General features: G+C 32.9%; 1 pseudogene; it reads left to right on the plus strand.

The window, feature by feature from the left end:
* Positions 1–14,989: 14,989 nt before the first annotated feature.
* Positions 14,990–15,832, plus strand: LOC105034505 (thaumatin-like protein 1b; annotated as a pseudogene).
* Positions 15,833–18,959: the final 3,127 nt, after the last annotated feature.

Below are 18,959 nucleotides of genomic sequence, written 5' to 3' on the forward strand. Positions count from 1 at the left end.
TTACAAGTGATTCGACAGGTGGTTGCCATTATGGATGAACTTTTGATCACTAGATGAAGAAATTTTATAAGCTATTTCAAATTTTTGATCTGACCAGAGATTACAGTTAAAATTTTTTTCCTTAGATCAATGGGCTCATAAATCTCATCTTGGATCAAGTTTACATCAACTAATTGGTCCTTTTTATTTTAAGATTAAAAATATTAAGATTAATGAACATGTTTCCAAATGAGAGCTTCATGAGTCCATTGCGACAGTTGATCAGGGTGTTGGTGATTGCTAAAAATGGTCTACCTAAGATGACTAGGATGTGACCTTTTGGATTTGACATTGGTTCAGTTTCTAGGATCACAAAATCTACAGGGTAAATGAAATCACAGACCTTGATTAGTACATCCTCCACAACTTTCTTGGAGATTCTTACTGATTGATCTGCTAATTGCAATGTAATTTTTGTAGGCTTTAATTCTCCTATCCTCAATTTCTCATAGACTAAATAAGGTAAGATATTCACACTAGCTCCTAGGTCTAACAAGACCTTATCAATGATGGTTTTCCTAATGACACATGAGATTGTAGGAGATCCTGAATCTTTGTACTTGACTGGTATGTGGCTTGAAAGATATGAACTCACACTAACTACCAAGAAGGCTTTCTTAAAATATTAGTGGTCTTCTTCTTTGTGCATAGGTCTTTGAGAAATTTGACGTATGTGAAAACTTGTTGGATCATATCTAGTAGAGGGATATTTACTTTCACTTGTTTAAATATCTCTAAGATTTGATTCATATGGGCTGAGTGTCTGTTGGACCTATGTTTATTTGGAAAAGGAGCTACAGGATTGATGGGTGATGTCTCGAATTGCTTAATCCCTGATGTGGATTCTTCAAGTGGCTTGGGTAGTTTATTAATCTTTGTTGACTCCTTAAACTTATCTGGATCCTTAAACTCGATCTGATCGATTACTTGCTTATGAGATGATTTAGACAATGGGTCATCTTGATCTTCAGATGTATCGACATGATTGTTTACTTATTTTTTAGACCTTAAAGTATGAATTATATTTAATTGATTGATCTGGACTCCTTGTTGTGGTCCTTGATTGTTTTGAGTTCTAGGATTAGCCTCGGATTGACTCGGTAGTTTATCTTTTTTTTTTACTTACAGCCATGGCTAATTGACCTAATTGCATCTCTAAATAGATAATAACTTGGATGTTGGAAGTTAAAAGCTGGTCTGTGGTCTACATGAAGTTGTTCAGTGTAGTGTTGGTGTTAGCAGTCAATTTTGCTAGAATTTTTAGACTCTTTTCTAGCGAGTTAAGCCTTTGATCATTGCTAAAATCTGATGGATTATTTGATGATTGAGGGGTCTAGGGTTGGGTTGAGTGAAAGCAGATCTATTTGAGTTTGACTCTTGTGATCAAGAAAAATTATGATGGTTTCTCCATCCTGAATTGTAAGTTAGTGCGTAGGGGTCATTTGTGGGTCTTTGATAGGCTACATTTACCTGTGCTACTTCATTCTCGACTGGACCCATCAAGAAAGGATATCCTTCCATCGTGTGGTCTGTGGCATTACACCCATTGCAAGTGGTTGTTGCAACTTGGTTCACTTGGGTGTGTCTCTTGAGTTCTAGGGTCTCTATCCTACGGATTAAAGATACAAATTTAGCCTCTTCAGCTAGGGAAGGTTGAACTTGATATACACCCCCTCTTGAAGGTGTGAGTCTATCGGATTCCCTAGTTATCTCCCATTGTTGGCTCTTTTCTGCTAGGTTCTCTAAAAATTGCCAGGCTTCTATAGGCTCATTGTTCATAAATTGACCCTGACACATTGATTCTAACATCGTTCTAAAGTTTGGGTCTAGTCCTTCATAAATGATTTGGCACAGCCTCCAGATTTCTATTCCATGGTGTGGGCATTGACTCAAAAAATTTTTAAAATGATCAAAGCACTTCCAAAAAGACTCACTGGGTAATTGATAAAATTGATTAATTTCATTCCTAAATTTGACAGTTTTATGATGTGAAAATTTTTTTTCAAGAACACTTTAACAAAACCCTCCCATGATGCTATGGATTGGTTAGGAAGACTGTATAACTACTTTTTGGTACTATCTTTGAGGGCAAAGTTGATCAATCTAAGTTTTACAGCATCCTCAATGAGCTGTTGAAGCTGCATCATGGTGCATACTTCCTCAAATTTTCTCATAAAAATATATTTATCCTCAATTCCAGTGAATTTGGGAAGTAAGTTTATCATCTGAGGTTTAATTTCAAAATTGGCATCAGTTTGTGACAGTTGGATACATGAGGATTGGGCTGACTCAACTGGATAGCAAAGATCTTTCAGTACCCGAGGTTCATGTTCCGGTTCACCCATGGTGGGCTTAAGGTCTATTGGACTAGATGCAAGATTTGGATCTATTCTCACTAATTGACCAGATATCTTTGTCTAAAAAATTTGAAAATTTTCAGTTATTTTTATAATATTTTTTTTAAAAAGAAGAGGAAAGAGAGATAGATGAGAAGAGAATTCTAAAGATGAGAGCTTAAGGAGTCCTAAATCGAGAGACGATAGAGAAGAGTATTTTAATTAGGATTAATGGTTGTAGGTTAGTAATCAAGTTATGCAGTCAATTCTAGCTAAGGATAATCCTAGATCTAGATAGCTCCTAACTGTCAAGGTTGCTTTTGAGCACTCCAGGTAAAAGACTAGCCACTTAACTGGTCAGATAAGTGTAAGGTTGGTGGGGTCCCTTCGTTGCTTTCTTTAGACACTAACTGAGTTGGTCAGATAAGCGAACAGAACTAATTAAATAACCATCTTCTTTCAGGACGTAGTCCCTGAACCACTTTCTTAGATACTAGTCAAACTGACTAACCCTAACCTGGTCCATCTCTTTGAATCCCTTATCCTATTGAGCTCGAGAGTCCTTAAAGGTCAACATCTAATTGATTTTAAGTTAAGGTTTAGATCAATGCAATATGCAGGATGGTAGTTTGTGGGCCAAGAAAGGGTGGTGAAATCTCCATCTTATCTTGTTTAGGGTTTGTGCCCTTAAGATGTTTTATGGAATTATGCAATACAAGAAAAAAAGATGGCCAGATTTGGTAGTTAGTTAAGAGTAAATTGATTTATTTTACTTTTTAGATTTTATGATTAAATATCTAATTTTCTAAATAGATTATGATGCATCAATGTAAAGATTTTTTTTAGAAGAAAATAAATTTGACAAAGTAACTAAGCAAGTTAGAAAATAAATAAAAAGAAACTAAGAATAAGATAATTTTTTTAAAAAAAAAATAATCATACCTAGATCTCCAGCAATGGTGCCAAAATTTGATCGCTATTGTAGGCGATCAAGAATAAAAGCTAACTCAAACTATATAGATAGGGTGAGTAGGGATCGTTTTCATGGAATCTAGGACGATTATCTTTTTCTTTTTTTTAAAGAAGAAATAAAAGAGACTTGTTTGTAGAAGGATTAAATAGAAATAAAATAGTAAGAATTTAATTACAAATATAAATTAATTTATGAAAATAATAAGTCAGAAAAATAATCCAAAAATTTCGAATCCACCATGCAAATTAGATTTATTTATTTTTCTTATGTTATAATATTAATTCTTATGATTAAGGTATTAGTATAGTTTATCTGTAAGGGATACAGACTATATCAGTAGATTACAGCTCATCCTGTTAGAGTATAAACTATCTAAATTCAATTACAAGATATAAGATTTAATCTAATATACTACGATCTATCTCTCTTAAGCACGTGCCGTATCCAGAGATCACGGCACATCAGTACAGGGTATAGGCCGTATAGGCTAGATCAATACATCAAAAGAAAATAAAAAATATGAAATAAAAGTATAATTTTATTGTATAAAAATTAAATATAAATAAAAAAATAAAAATTCATTTACAGGCTTCATCATATTTCTGGATTGAAGGGATTTAGCCATGCATCAAGCTCTCTAGTTCCATAATCTCTCAATATTTGATCCCTAAAGCTCCTTAATTTTTTTTCTATTTTTTTCTTATTTTTTCTCTGATTTTTTTTCTCTCTACATTATTTCTGGGTCTCCTATTTATAGATAAATTTTTCATATTTTTTTTGATAGGAAAAGGAGTCCTAAAATCCTTAAAAAATGTATTAAACACTTAAAATTTTTTCTGACCGTCAGATGGAGCTTGGACTGCCCAGATCTATCCAAAAATCATAGTTTTAATCATTATCAACGTCGGATTCAACCACAGCCATCCGATCGCACCTTTGATCAATTTCTGACCATCGAATCTTGCTGTTTATCTCTTATTCTCAGTCGGGAGTGTCCTCAACCATCTGATTTCATGATGGATTGCATCTGGGCCGTCGGATCATGCAAAAGAGTCATTTCAACCGGCAATAAGTATGGACCGTCGGATCTTCTCCAAAATCGATATCAACCATTGGATCGGGCAAAAAAGGCTTCCACCACCCGTAGATTGTGCCTGTGGACCGCGTATTGTTTCTGGTGGACCACGCCCCTGAATCTGTGGATCGAACAGTCGGTCCACCATGCATCGAAGGTAATTTTTAATATGCTTTAAAATATTTTGGCCTTACTTTTACTCTGATTTTTGTCTGAAAAAAAAAAATATGTATTAATTTTTTTAAAAATTTTATATTATTTTGATATTTAAATTATTCAATTAAATCAATATCTATTTTTCATAAATATGCTCTAATTTTATATTTTTTTAAATTATTTATTTTTATAAAAAAATCTAATTTATTCATAAAATTAGATTTTAAATTATCAAAATACCTCTAATAAATATAAAAATATATCACTTATCAGTGGTGTAGCAAATAGATCCAAAACACTCTCAACAAAAGTCAATAATAAGTTATCAGCTATCCTTCTAAAAATACTTTGCTTACTTTATTTTATATAACAATAGTTGCATGAGTTACCACTTGTCAAAGTCCATTATCTAAAAATAGATTGATAAAGTTTTTTTAAATTATATTCTTTTTTAATTAATCTTCTGATTTGATATTTATATTGCTTCATAAATAATATATAAATTAAAATCTAAATTTATTTGTTCATTTAATTGTTATATTCTTTCTAATCGAATAAATTCTAATTTGATAGAGAGGCTATATGTTCAGTTTGACTATCATAAGCTACATCTATTTTCTTAAAATTTAATTTAGTTTGGAAAAAAAAGTAATTATTCAATTATTTAAGGCACATATATTTTTCTCACATATGTATACCATTTATTAATAGTAATAAGATAATCAAGGAGAATATATATGTGTGTGTATGTGTGTGTGTGGTTTACATTTTACATCGATTTAAGTTTTTTGTTACTTTAAACTATTTTATTTAGTGCATATACAAAAGCATATACATTATAACTAGTTCTATATAATTTTCTAAATCCTCTTTGGTTTTGTTTTGCTAAGTCTTTTATTATTTTCTTTACAAGTATGAAAGTTTAAAGAAATGTTGCAATATGGTGAAAATTATTGAAATATATTGCATTTGATATAGTTGGATATGATCTTGGGCTATAAAACATTTCTTGCTTTCTTACATGGTGAAATCCACTTAATAAATAAGATGAAAGAGGGTCAACAATATCAAGTTTAAATAAATTACGATTTTGTCAACTAAAAATGAAATGTCTTAGTGAACTTTGGAGATATTAATTAACTAAAATAACTCTTCTACTTTGATAGAAGGATCATATTAACACATTTAGAACAGAATGAATTTATAACATGAATTAAAGTATATTTTCTTTTCATAGTTTTCACTTCTCAATACTATATTTAGTTTTTCCAAGAAAATGATTGAAGATCCATTAAAAGAGATGCCACAAGCTAAAAAGAGTTGCAACATGATGTTTTCTTGCTTAGTTCATAAATTAGCTGATGTTATTAACTAAGTAGACAATATCGGGATGTGTAACTAAGGATACTATGATATTTATTACATTACCATATGATATTTCAAAAATAGCAAGAAAAGAAAGCTAAAAGTCATACCGAATGTATCACAAAAGGGGAGCTTTAATGATGGAGGTTTATGTATGTAGCCTCAATATATGTAGAGTTCTCTGTTCACCATATAAATCTCAAAATTAATAATATCGATAATAATAATAGGAGTTTCAAATTAGCAATCATTAAAGTTTATTTCCTATTATATGGTAGAAATTTGTCTATTAAAGTATTCCACTTATTATAATTTATTATATTATTATATTGTATTTTAAGAATAGTGGAAATAAAAATTATACCCCATGCACCATGTAGGTTATATGCAAGTACTATATAAATTTTAGGCTGAGTTGAATGGGTTGCAAATCACTTACTCAAGCTAGGTTTGATTTCTTCTTGGGCCAAAAGATTGTGATCTAAGCTCAGCTCATCATATAAAGATATTTTACCCCATCTAACGATGTGAGCTAAGTTGAGTGGGCCATAGGCTAGCTTGGTTGCATCTCTAGTCATCCTCCATAATTCATATGGTCTTAAGAGTGGGCTGTGGACTAGCTTAGACCGATCAACATGGGCTAAAGATTATAGTACGATTGGAGGGATTTTCGAAAATAGGTAGTCTCTTATCAACATCTTGCACTAAGATACTATTTGGTAGGGGATAATATTTCACATCATCCTAGAAAATATGAGTTAGGTGATGTAATCATCTTATTTGGTATTACAAAATTTTATCTAGTGATGAAGAATTTAGTGATAAATTCGATAATAGCATTACTGTATTATACAGTGATGCTATTACTACACATATCCCAGATGATAGCACATCATCAGATATTGGTGATGTGCTAAAGTTATTTTGGGATAAAAATATTTTTAGTCAGTAAATTAGAGAGAAAAGAAAAATGTTGATCATCTCTTTATTTTTTTTGATGTTTCATCTCCACTAACACCCTCTATAAAAAAAGTCAGGATGATTTTCTTTTCTCTGATTTTTCATTTTCAATAACATCCCTTTTTATTTATCTACTAAATATCTATTTTATTTTTATTGATAAGTTTAGTTAAATAGCATGGATATTATTTATTTATTTATTACATATCTATTTTATTTTTGTAGATAGGTATGGTTAATTGGTATGGATGGATCATGCTAAACTCTTCATGTTTTTTTTTATTTTATTTTGATGGGCTAAATCATTACTAACGAGTAGTTCTGATATTGATGGTTAAAATTGACTAAATCTAGCCAAGCTCGATTATATATAATATTATTGTAATATTATTTCAATAGCCTAATCAAAATATATATCAATAATAATAATAATAATAAATATTATTATTATTACTATTACTATTAAATATTTTTAAGAGAAGTTATGAATGAAGAAATTTTAATTAAGCTGTATAATAATTATTACATACTAATGTGTAGGGCTATTTATGAATTTTATATATTATCCCTATCACTACTTGGTGATATACCAAATACAGTGAAGTTCTATTCTTTGTGATATTCTAGTGATATACCAAATACAATGATCACGTATCACCATAGTATTTACATATTACCCTGGTGCTTAATGATCAATGATCCAAAAGCACTTAAGGAATATCGAGTCTTTTTTATTCAATCGTGTTTGAATTCTTGTACATTCATATTCTTCAATTCTTCAAGAAGCTAATTATATAACAAATTAGTTGGCCAATTTTGCAAGGAACAAGCTAAAAGGATTTGGATGGAAAGATTTGCACCTATTTTGGCTTTCTTCATTAATGTGGATATTGTCGTGCATAACAGATGCCGATGTCTAGAATATGAACAATATAAGAATGCAAGGCTACTGATTAAAGCATAACACTTTCAAAGTAATAATATTTTTTTTCAATCCATGAAAGATCCATTAATAAAGATCCAATCAAATTATTCTCATAAACAAATATCTTATAGCAATCTAAGTCAATCCAAATAAAAAACTTTAAATCTAAGCTAAACTAATAAGAAGATGAATTAATATAGATGATCAAGATAGCTAGATCTACTAATTGCTGCTTTAAGTTATTTAGCATGCTCCCCTAAGTCCGAGTAATTCATGATTTAGGATCTAAAACATAGAAAAAAAAAGAGAATAATAATCTACACCAGCTTCGTAAGTAATATAATACATTGAAGTGGGTTTAAGCATGCTAGTAGATAGTAAATTAAAATAATTTATGATATATCATAGATCAAGCATATCAAAATTTAAAGAATAATGTTATTTTATCTAATTCCAGTATCAGGCTATAACCGTGTAATTCAGTGGCATAAATTAGATATACGATGTACAAAGTACCAAATAATAGATAACACTATTCTAATCATCAGTAGCTCGATATCAAAATTAATTTTTATATTATAAGTTGACAAATCCAATATATAATCTTCATTGGTGGGGCCAAATCATAGCCATGCTGAGAATATATATAAAAATAATTTCATAAACTATCTAGTCAAATTTTCAAAGCAAATCATATGTTCAAAAATAACTTATTTATAAGAATAAAATAATATATGCTTGACCAATTTTATCAAATAGAAATTGAGATCATAAATATATAGACTTAATAAACTAATTGTAATTTTCAAAAGGTCATTGAAACATACACTTTGAAATGTTAAATTACTTACCTTTCCATACTTCAAAATCTCACTTCAGTTGGATGGATTGGCTTCACCTATTTAATGTCATTAATGTCAATTAATTTTATTACCAACATCTTAGAAACCTCAACAAAATAAGAAACTATGAAAAATCCAAATGGATAAGATTAAGCTGTTATGGGGTCACGGCTCTATACGACAAGGAAGAAAAAGGATAGAGCCAGCTAGGCGGTAGGGCTTAACAACTCGATTGGTCTGGTTAAGTTAATTCCATCCAATTAAAGTATGGGTGGCTCAAAGCAATTGAAGATGTTCTAATCTAGTAAGATTTGATAAGAACTAGGGTAGAGACTGGTGCGCTGTCTGGCGACCAGGGGCTAGGATGGTTCTACTAAGAACAACTGGTTATAAGAGAGGGAACCCCCTCAGGGTCGACCCCTAATTAGAGAGAGGAAAACTTGAAAACAGAGATAAAAGAAACGAGAGGAGAGAGAATGAAGCTTCTATCTCTCTAATAGAGAAAGAAGATGGTCACTGGCTGCAGGTGATGATGGTTGGCCAAAGGATTGATGGCCGAGCCACCATGAATGAAACTGATAGCCCGTGGCATTAGATAAAAAAACACTAGTTGTGGCGATATGGTTATTTTGGACTCCAATTGCTCATCGGCGGCTGGTTTCCGATGGTAGCATGACTAGCACGAGGAGACCGATCATAGGCTTTAGCAACAATCGAAGGTAGCTAGAAAAAGAAAGAAAAAGGGCCAGAAATTCAAATCAAAACAGCAAAATACATTATCTTTTATTTTCTTTTCTTTCGTTTTTCTTCCTTTCTATTTCTTTTCTCCTTTTTTTCTTCTTTTCCTTTTCTCTTCTTCTTTACTTTAGAAAAACAGAGGAAGGCTCTTGGTGTCTGAACCAGGTGGAGGAGGGCCAGAAGTGGAATTGGCAACAGCGGCGTCGCTCGAGGTCCGGCCTCCAACGAAGATCCTGGCGGCAACAACGGCCAGCAGTGGGATAACATAGGCGGAACAGAGTAATTCTTGTCCCGGTGAAATTCGGGTCCAGCCCGCTCGCCGACGGCTCGGGCCCCAGTGCAGGCCAAGGGCCGGTGCAAGGAAGAGGCAGAAAGCCTCTTCAACGAACACCGGCGGCGGAAACGGTAGGAAAAAATAGAAATAAGGCCGGTAATTAGATCTGCAACAGGGGATTCAACAGGGTTATTTTTCCTTACCTGATTCCGGCGATTCAGGTGAGATACCGGTTGGTGATGACTGCATGAGGTAGAGACAGAGGAAAGAGTGTGTCAGGGAGGTTGGGAGGCGATAATGCCTCGTCTCCTGCAAGGCTTTGGCGACGGCATGGTGAGCCCAATAATAAGGCACCGGACATGAAAGAGAGAAGAGACGACGAAGAGAGAGAAAGGACATGGGGTTACTTCTCGGTGGGTATGATCTATAGCCGGCGACTGGTCGAAGTTTGAGGAGGAGGCGGAATCCACCTCTTCTGCAACTTTGGTTCGAACAGGGGCTCTGACCGGATTCAATCATGGAAACAGGTTTTGGGCCTTTCTCTTCACACCATGCGGGCCAATGGGCCTAGCCAGCTAATGGTGAGGCTAGGTCTCACACACATAGTTATTAAACCCAACCCGGCCCAACTGGTCATCAGAAACCTGATAATGCCACCATAGAACGGGTCAGTTATCTAATTGAACTGTTTATTTTTAAAATCCAGTCAAATCCATGTGAACCGGCCAGTTGGACCGCAAACCGCTTGACACAGCTAAACTCGATTGAGCTAACAAACATTTAAAGTTTAAACTTTAAAGTCTTGAATCAAAAAGTCAAGTCGGGCAATTTGACCCTTAGGAATTTACTGTTCATCCATCGTCCTTCGACTTTCCGAATTCAAGACACCATCTTCCCTTCTTGATGACCAAGTCGGCAGCAATGGCAGCGAAGGAGGTGGACCAACAACCGATGATGGTGGGGACTGAGGATGAGCCGACGAGGATGATGGAGCCTCCTTCTCCAGTGAGTTAACTCTAACCTTTTTTCCTTGTTGTGTTACAGTGAAGTAGTGAAGCATCATTTTCCAAGTTCAACTGCTACCTATGACCCATGACCATGAGTCTGATTTTATGGGATCATGGGAAAATTTTTTTTTTGATAGGAGTGGGAGAAGATGTCGATGGCTTGATGCTGTTGTTTTACCTTCTACTTGTAAATTGTAGCTCAATTTAATTCTCTTTGTAGATTATCAAAATGGCCTCTATTAAGGGGAGTATACCATCCATGGGTGATTCAAGTAATACTTCATCCTCTCAAATACATGGGGTTAGAGGTAAAAGTGATCATGCATGAAATCATTGTAGAGAACCTCCTGAACTTAGTGGTAATACCAAAAGGATGAAGTTGTCATGCTTGTATTGTGGAAAGATATTTGCTGGTGGTGGGATTAATCGCTTCAAATAACATCTTGCAGGAGCAAAAGGAGAAGTAGAACCATGCCGCAAGATGCTGGTGATATTCGCCATCAAATAATAAAAATATTCAAGCTATTTGTGAGAAAAGAAAAGAGCAAAAGAAATAAGTGAAGATTACAATCTCTTTAGTGTAAGGCATAAGGAACATAAAGAATAAGTATATTATAGGTAATTAGGTGAAATGATGATATTTAAAAAATTTCTCCTCATCAAACAAGTCTACAGGTAATGCAAAAAGTAAAAACATAGAAGATAGAAAAGAAAAACAATAGAAATAATTAAAAATTATTTCATGTTAAGAACAACTTCTGGTGCTCAACCAACTATAAAAAACTTGTTGCAAAATAAAGAACAGTTGAAAGGTGTGATCTTGCGGTGGCAAAATAGATAATAAATGCATGTGTGCCATTTAATACTATCAACTTTAAGTATTATCAGTGCATGATAGATGCATAGCTAGTATGGGGCTTAGTTATAAAACTCAAAATTTATTCTGTTTGTGGTTATTTATTAACCAAAAATGTTGATGAGGCGAAAAAGTATGTTGAAAGCTTTGTGCCATATGGAAGAAAGCAGGATGCACAATCATGGCTGATAGATGGACAGATCAATATAGAGAATTTTGATTAATTTTTTAGTTTATTATCTTAGAGAGACTGTATTTTTGAAAAGCATGGATGCTTCAGATACCTCAAGGATAGCTGATATGTTATACAAGTTGTTCAAAAAAATTATCATGTCCTTTGGTTCTAAAAATGTGGTTCATGTAATGACTGATAATACTGCAAACTATGTTGCTGCTGGTAAGAAGTTGGAGCAAGATTTTTCTATGCTTTTCTGATCACCTTATACTGCTTATTGTCTTAATCTCATCATAAGATATTGGCAAATTAGTTTCAGTTAAGACCATGTAGCCCATGCTGCAGGTATCACAAAATATATTTATAACATTATTATCCTTTGTATTTGATGAGAAAATTTACTGATAGAAAAAGATAATTCTTCTGGCATCTATATATTTTGCTATCAATTTTATTGCTTTACAAAGCATATTGGGCTACAAAGATGCATTAAGAGCAATAGTGACTTTTAGAGAGTGACAACTTCAACTTATGCTAAGATAGTAAAGGAAAAAGACTCGCCAATGATGTATTTAATTTTTTTTTTTTGGAATGCATTGCAATCATTGTTAAACTAACAGAACTTTAATTTAAATTTTGAAGATTTTGACAATGATGATAGATCTTTAATGGGCTACTTGTATCATACTATGCATCAAGCTGGAGATGAATGATCAAGAGATTTAGAAGGAGAAAGGTTATAATTGAACCTTATTTGAGGATAATTGATTCTGGTGGATTTGGATTACACCAAAATCTTCATGCAGTTGGATTTTGGTGGAATCTCTATTTTTAATATGATTTAGAACTTATGGATAAACATCCTCGTAGTATTTTTGACTTTTAGATGTCATAAAGAGGTATTCATTCAGTAATCTAACCTTATAGGGGAACTTAATTAATGAGATGAGTTTATTTAGAAATGTAGAGAATGACTTTGGATGCTCATCGGCTATAAATGATCGAAGTCGCTTGGCTCCAGATAAGCTTTTTTTTAGTTGTATCCTTATTTTTCATTGATATAAAATTTTTTAATTGCATTCTATTTTAACAAATATGATATTTTGTATCTAGATGAATAGTGGGTCACCTATGGAAGTTGTGCACCTAATTTGCAAAAGTTAGCTATTTGAGTTTTAAGCCAAACTAATAGTGCATCCTGGTGGAGAGAAATTGGAGCATCTTTTGAACATATTCATTCTAAAAAGAGAAATAGGTTAGAGCATCAAAGCTTAATGATCTAGTATTTGTGTACTATAATTTGAGATACAAGAAAAATAATTTTATTATGAATGATATCCAATTGCTTTTATTTATTTTTTATTATTTAATTTTCAAATGAATAAATATTAAATACATATTTTATTTCAAAGATCACAACTATGATCCTATTGACTTTGAATTGTCTGATGATAATGATGCATGGGTATTAGTCGATGAGCCATCGGAGAAATTGAAAATTTTTGTCGTGAATTGGCATCATATTCTATTCAAAAAAATATAATAATATGAACAATTATTTTACTGTATAGTTTACGAATAAAATATCATTATAATTTCATGAGATATGATTTTTTTTAATTTTTTATTAAATTTTGACTTTATAGATATATTGAACTTGAAAGATTTGGATGGTGATGATGGTGAAAATGATAGAAATAATTCAATGGGAGAAAAGATGGAGGAGATGAGAACGTTGCAAGTCAAGAAGATGTTTTTGTAAATATTGACATAAATTTAAGTCCATTAGCTTAAATTTTTATGTTGTGTACTTATTTATCACTTTTATTTTTTTTTCAAAAGATATTGAAAAAAATATCATATATTATTATGTACTTGTTTGTTAAAACTTTTCATCTTGCTAGTAGATATGGACGGTTATGTTTTAAACTACTAGTTATTATGAATTTATAATTTTGTGCCATTGAATATTTATATTCATGAATATTTTAATTTAGTTATATATATTTAAGAGATTCCAGTTATGTTTCATTTGTATTTTGATATTTACATTGAAATATATATTATCAGACTATTATTAAATTTTTGAATATAAATAAATTATTAAATTTTATGTTTTATACTTTGTGCCTGGATTAAATTTAGTAACTTGGCTCACGGATGTGGATAGTACTTCTTTCATCCTCCTATAGTGAGTTCTCTTCACAGCTCTGATACTAGAAAAGAAAAAATTGCTCACGGGTTAAATTTAGTAACTTTGCTCACGGATGTAATAGTACTTTTTTCATCTTCCTATAGTGAGTTCTCTTCACAGCTCTGATATAGAAAAAAAAAAATTACTCATGGGTTAAATTTAGTAACTTTGCTCACGGGTTAAATTTATGATGCCAGGTAGAATCTTTTATTCGCATGGAGAATTTTTTGTGGCTCAATTTATTCTTTATTTTTTTGTGAAATGTATCACTAAAGTTAAAAGGCAACCGCATGTTCCAATAGGATTGGTACAGAAATGGAAATTCTTTTTGGGTCATATACCAGCATCTGGTACATTCATCAGCAACAAGGGAGAAATTACTGCCCATGTGTGACCGTACATACTGCTAATAATCGTTCAATGAATCATAGATGCCGGCGACTGGCTGCTTCAATGCCCGGTTAAATTTAGTAACTTTGCTCACGGATGTGGATAGTACTTCTTTCATCTTCCTATAATGGTTCTCTTCACAGCTCTGATACTAAAAAAAGAAAAATTAAAGTACGGTCTGGAAGGGACAGGCTATTATTCACTCTATAACGTTACTTCCTGTCATTCTTCTTGCTCCAACCGAAGGAAACATATGATTTTGTTAGATCCACAGGTTCACTTCCAGTTTTGTTCTCGCTCCTTTTTTTTCTCATTGTAATCTCTACCAAAGAAACATGTGATTTGCTAGATCCACTAGCCGACAACTTCCCCTTTTGTAGGTGTTTCAATTAAATTCTAATCATAATCTTTCCAACCGAGCCAACCGAGCCCACCCCCTTTTCCTTCCTGGATGCAAGCAGTCCATGGTCGTGCCATGAGACAGCTTGCGCCGACATACTCTACGGGCCATCTGTGGGCCCGCATTCGACAGCCTTTAGCCAACTCTCTCTCCTCCAAACCAAATCTCTCCAGAAAACTCAGCCTCCCCACCCACTCCCTCCTACCTCTTGCCTTTTTTATTTTCGTTAGATTACTAATTTGCGTTCAGAAGCCCATCAGAAGCATTCCAAGCCCCTCTCCACCATGGCCATGCCAACTCTCCTTTTCGTCGCCTTCTTCACCGCCCTTCTCATTCAAGGTTTGTTTCATCGATCTCTAAGCTTTTCTTCCTTTTCTTTTTTTTTTTCCTTGATATCTTATTCTTTGTAAGTAACGTCTGCATGCGTTAAAAACTATATGTATATTTCAGGTGGCGCTCAGCCACATTCACCTTCAGGAACAACTGCCGCCAAACGGTGTGGCCCGCCACGCTGTCCAACCCCACCGCCCTCCCGCTCTCGAATACCGGCTTCCAGCTCGCCCCCTCAGCTTCCCTCTCGGTCACCGTCCCGGTCAAGTGGGCCGGCCGCGTGTGGGTCCGGACGCTTTGCTCCACTGATGCCTCGGGAAAATTCTCATGTGCCACCGGCGACTGCGCCACCGGCCAGGTTTCCTGCCTCGGCTCCGGGGGCATCCCACCCGTCACCCTCATCGAGTTCACCCTGCAGGGCTACCAAGGCAAGGATTTCTACGACATCAGCTGCGTAGATGGTTTCAATATTCCGCTCTCGGTGGCCCCGCAGGGCGGAGCGATGGGATATTGCAATGCTTCGCCTGCTCGGCTGATATCAATGCGCTGTGCCCGCCGGAGTTGCAGGAGAAGGCAGAGGATGGCAGTGTGGTGGGATGCAAGAGCGCTTGTTTGGCTTTTAATACGGATCAGTACTGCTGCAGGGGAGCCTATGGGGGTCCAGGCACATGCAAATCCACGCACTACTCCCAGATATTCAAGGAAGCCTGTCCTCACGCTTATAGTTATGCCTACGATGACGCTAGTAGCACCTTCACTTGTGCGAGGCTGAGTATCTCATTACGTTCTGTCCTTGAGATTGCTGACCTAATTACTATATTGAGGAATAATACCACAGAAATTGTCGTGAAGCATGGAGAGTACAAGAGTCAATGATTAAATTATCTAGCTAAATCCTCACAAAGAAACTTTCTGTCTATCTCATTTTAGGAATGGTCACATATGATTTTTCCACTTGTTAGAACCCATCGAAGAAATTGAAAAACTCTTTCAATTTTGTTCCTCTTTAATCTATCTTTTGATTTATTTATTTATTTATATTACTAAAAGTAATATATATATATATATATATTAAAATTAAGATTTATTTATTTATTTAAATATATAATCTTCCTAATAAATATATTCTAATTAAGTTGATAGAGATCCTAGGTTTGGTTTGACTATTATAAGATGTATGTATTTTCTTGGTAAAATAAATTATTCAATTTTATGATTGTATTTCATGTCTAGAGGAAGTCATCCGGTTGGGATGGGATACAATTGACTAAATATAATCTTTATTAGATCAAAATATTTCTTCTCAAATGACATATATTTTGCACCATTTATTTCCATTCATGTCAGAAGGGATGGTTTTGTCCATGCAGCATATTCAATTATCTTTTTTCTCTAATGATTTTGGAGATCTTATCTTACTATTATATAAAAATCTGAATATTTCTTCTACATAAAATAATCAAATAATTCAAAATATCACTATATTAAATTTATTTTTAAAATAAAATTATAAAGTTTTATTCTTATATCTAGAATGTACATTCCTAGAAGCGCCAACAATTGCTGGCCCAACTTCTGATAGTAAATTTATTTTTCAATTCTAAAGACTCATTGTATTATGCATAAGATACATTAATGAGTTGAGCTAGCTAGAAATTAACATAATGCCATTATAATATTGTTGTACCATGGGTGATTGGCCTAATTGAGTGGGATGGAAAACACTCTCAACAAGAGCTAGGCAATAATAAGTTATCGGCTATCCTAAAGATTTTGTTTTTCTTATTTCAGTAGTAGTTACATGAGCTGCCAAAGCCTAATATTTGAAAGAGATTAATACAACCTCTTTCAATTCTATCCTTTCTTAATTAATCTTCAGATTTTTCTATATTGCTACATATTATGAATTGAAATCCAAATTTAATTATTCATTTAATTTTATAGTCATTCAATCAAACCAATTCTTATTTGATATAGAACCTACACATTTGATTTGACTACTATCAGCTATATCTATTTTCAAGGAATTTAATTTAGTTTGGCAAAAAAAGAATTATTTAATTATGTGAGTCGCACACGCACACACACATATATATTCTCACATTCATATAATATCCCTTAATAGTAAAAATATAATAAAGTAATATGGATATGTATATGTATGTATCAATGCATGTATGTACAATTTACATCAATTATTATTTTTTAATTACTTTAAATGTGACTAGTTCGATATAATTTGCTAAATCGATTTTAGATGTTTTGATAATTATTTTGATAGATGGATGGTTAAAGTGGAATAAGTGAAGTAATGCAATTTTTTTCCATATAATTTGTTAGATTTTTTTTCTTAATTTTGGTAGTTGGATGAGTTAAAGTGGAGTAAGTTAAGTAATGCAATTTTTTTTCCATTTCTTCTACCTTTAACCTAATCAAATGTAGCCTTAGATTTATATTTTTATATTTTTTCTATTGATATATACATATATATTTTTATGTATTTATCATAATACTCTCATAGTTATAGTACTATAAGAATTAAAACTGATAATAAAAATATTATTTAACAATGGATTACAAATTGTCGACCAACTCTTTGCAACTAGCTAGATTTGTGCAAGTTTGCAAACTTGAGCACCCTTAATTTGCTAGTCACCAGACCAAGGACCTTTTCTAGATTTCTAATCTTAACCAATCCAATCCAATTAGAAAGGGACAATAAGATAATCTACAACTGCTACAAAATATTATAGTTAATTATCTTAGATCCAGCAAAATCTACACATAAGATATTATCATTCCCCCTCTACCCTATATATATATATATATATATATATATAATATATATATATATAATATATATATATATATAATATATATATATATATATATATATATATATAGCAAAGCTAGTATGTAGGTGTGCATAGAATAATCCAAATAAGTCCGGTCCTGACTCGATGACCAAGGTCTGGCTTAAATTATCCAAGACTGTTACATATAATCTACCCTCTCTAAATTATTTAGTGCCAAAAAATCATGTGATCTAGAGATCCTTAGTATGTGCATCCTAAGTCAAATAATATGTATCATTTAAAATAATTAAATTGCTCATTTTGATCATTAGATGCATAAACTAGGGATCTCTAAATTATATGATTATTTTTTTGATGGTAAGTATTTAAAAATAATAAATCATATCCAAATGGCTTAGATTATCGGTGCCTTTCTTGTTGTCCAATAATCATGATTGACCTTATTTAGGCTATCGTTTGGATGCCTATATATTAACTCTTTTAGAGTATGTTTGGTTGAGAAGAGTTGGACTTTGAAATGGGATAGGAATGAGTGACTCCTATACTAGTCATTTGGTTGGAGGAGTCTTATTTCTATTCTAATTCTAGAGGATGAGAATGTCCTAATCCCGAAAACTTAATTCCTAATATCTTCTAATATTCAAATTCTATTCTGATTTCAATCATGAACAAAATACATCGGGAGATTTTGTTATTTCGATTTTCGTTTCAGTCTATTCCAATTCTAATTCTGATTCTTAAATCCAATCGTGAATGAAATACATCCTTAATATAGTTGTATATTTATATACATGTATAGTATGCATGTGTTCGTGCGTGCGTGTATCTACCTGTCTTTTTGTCTATGCTAGATAACAAAATGATCTCAAAAACTTAAGCTTATAGTATATCAGGCTGGAAATATTGCCTCACGAGTTATCCACATCACATATGGAGACTTAAATGGGAACAAAATGACAGCTAAGAAATTAGAGAAGTAATTAGCTTGGAGGATATCTGAATTTTTGACCTTTCTAGCTAGCATACTTGTTGTTGGTATCCTATTAACTAGCCACTGGACTCTAATATATAGTTTAAGCAAATAAGGAATAGATTATTGATGGTATTA

The sequence above is a fragment of the Elaeis guineensis genome, chromosome 11 (genome assembly GCF_000442705.2).
Source record: "Elaeis guineensis isolate ETL-2024a chromosome 11, EG11, whole genome shotgun sequence".
Lineage (NCBI taxonomy): Eukaryota > Viridiplantae > Streptophyta > Magnoliopsida > Arecales > Arecaceae > Elaeis > Elaeis guineensis.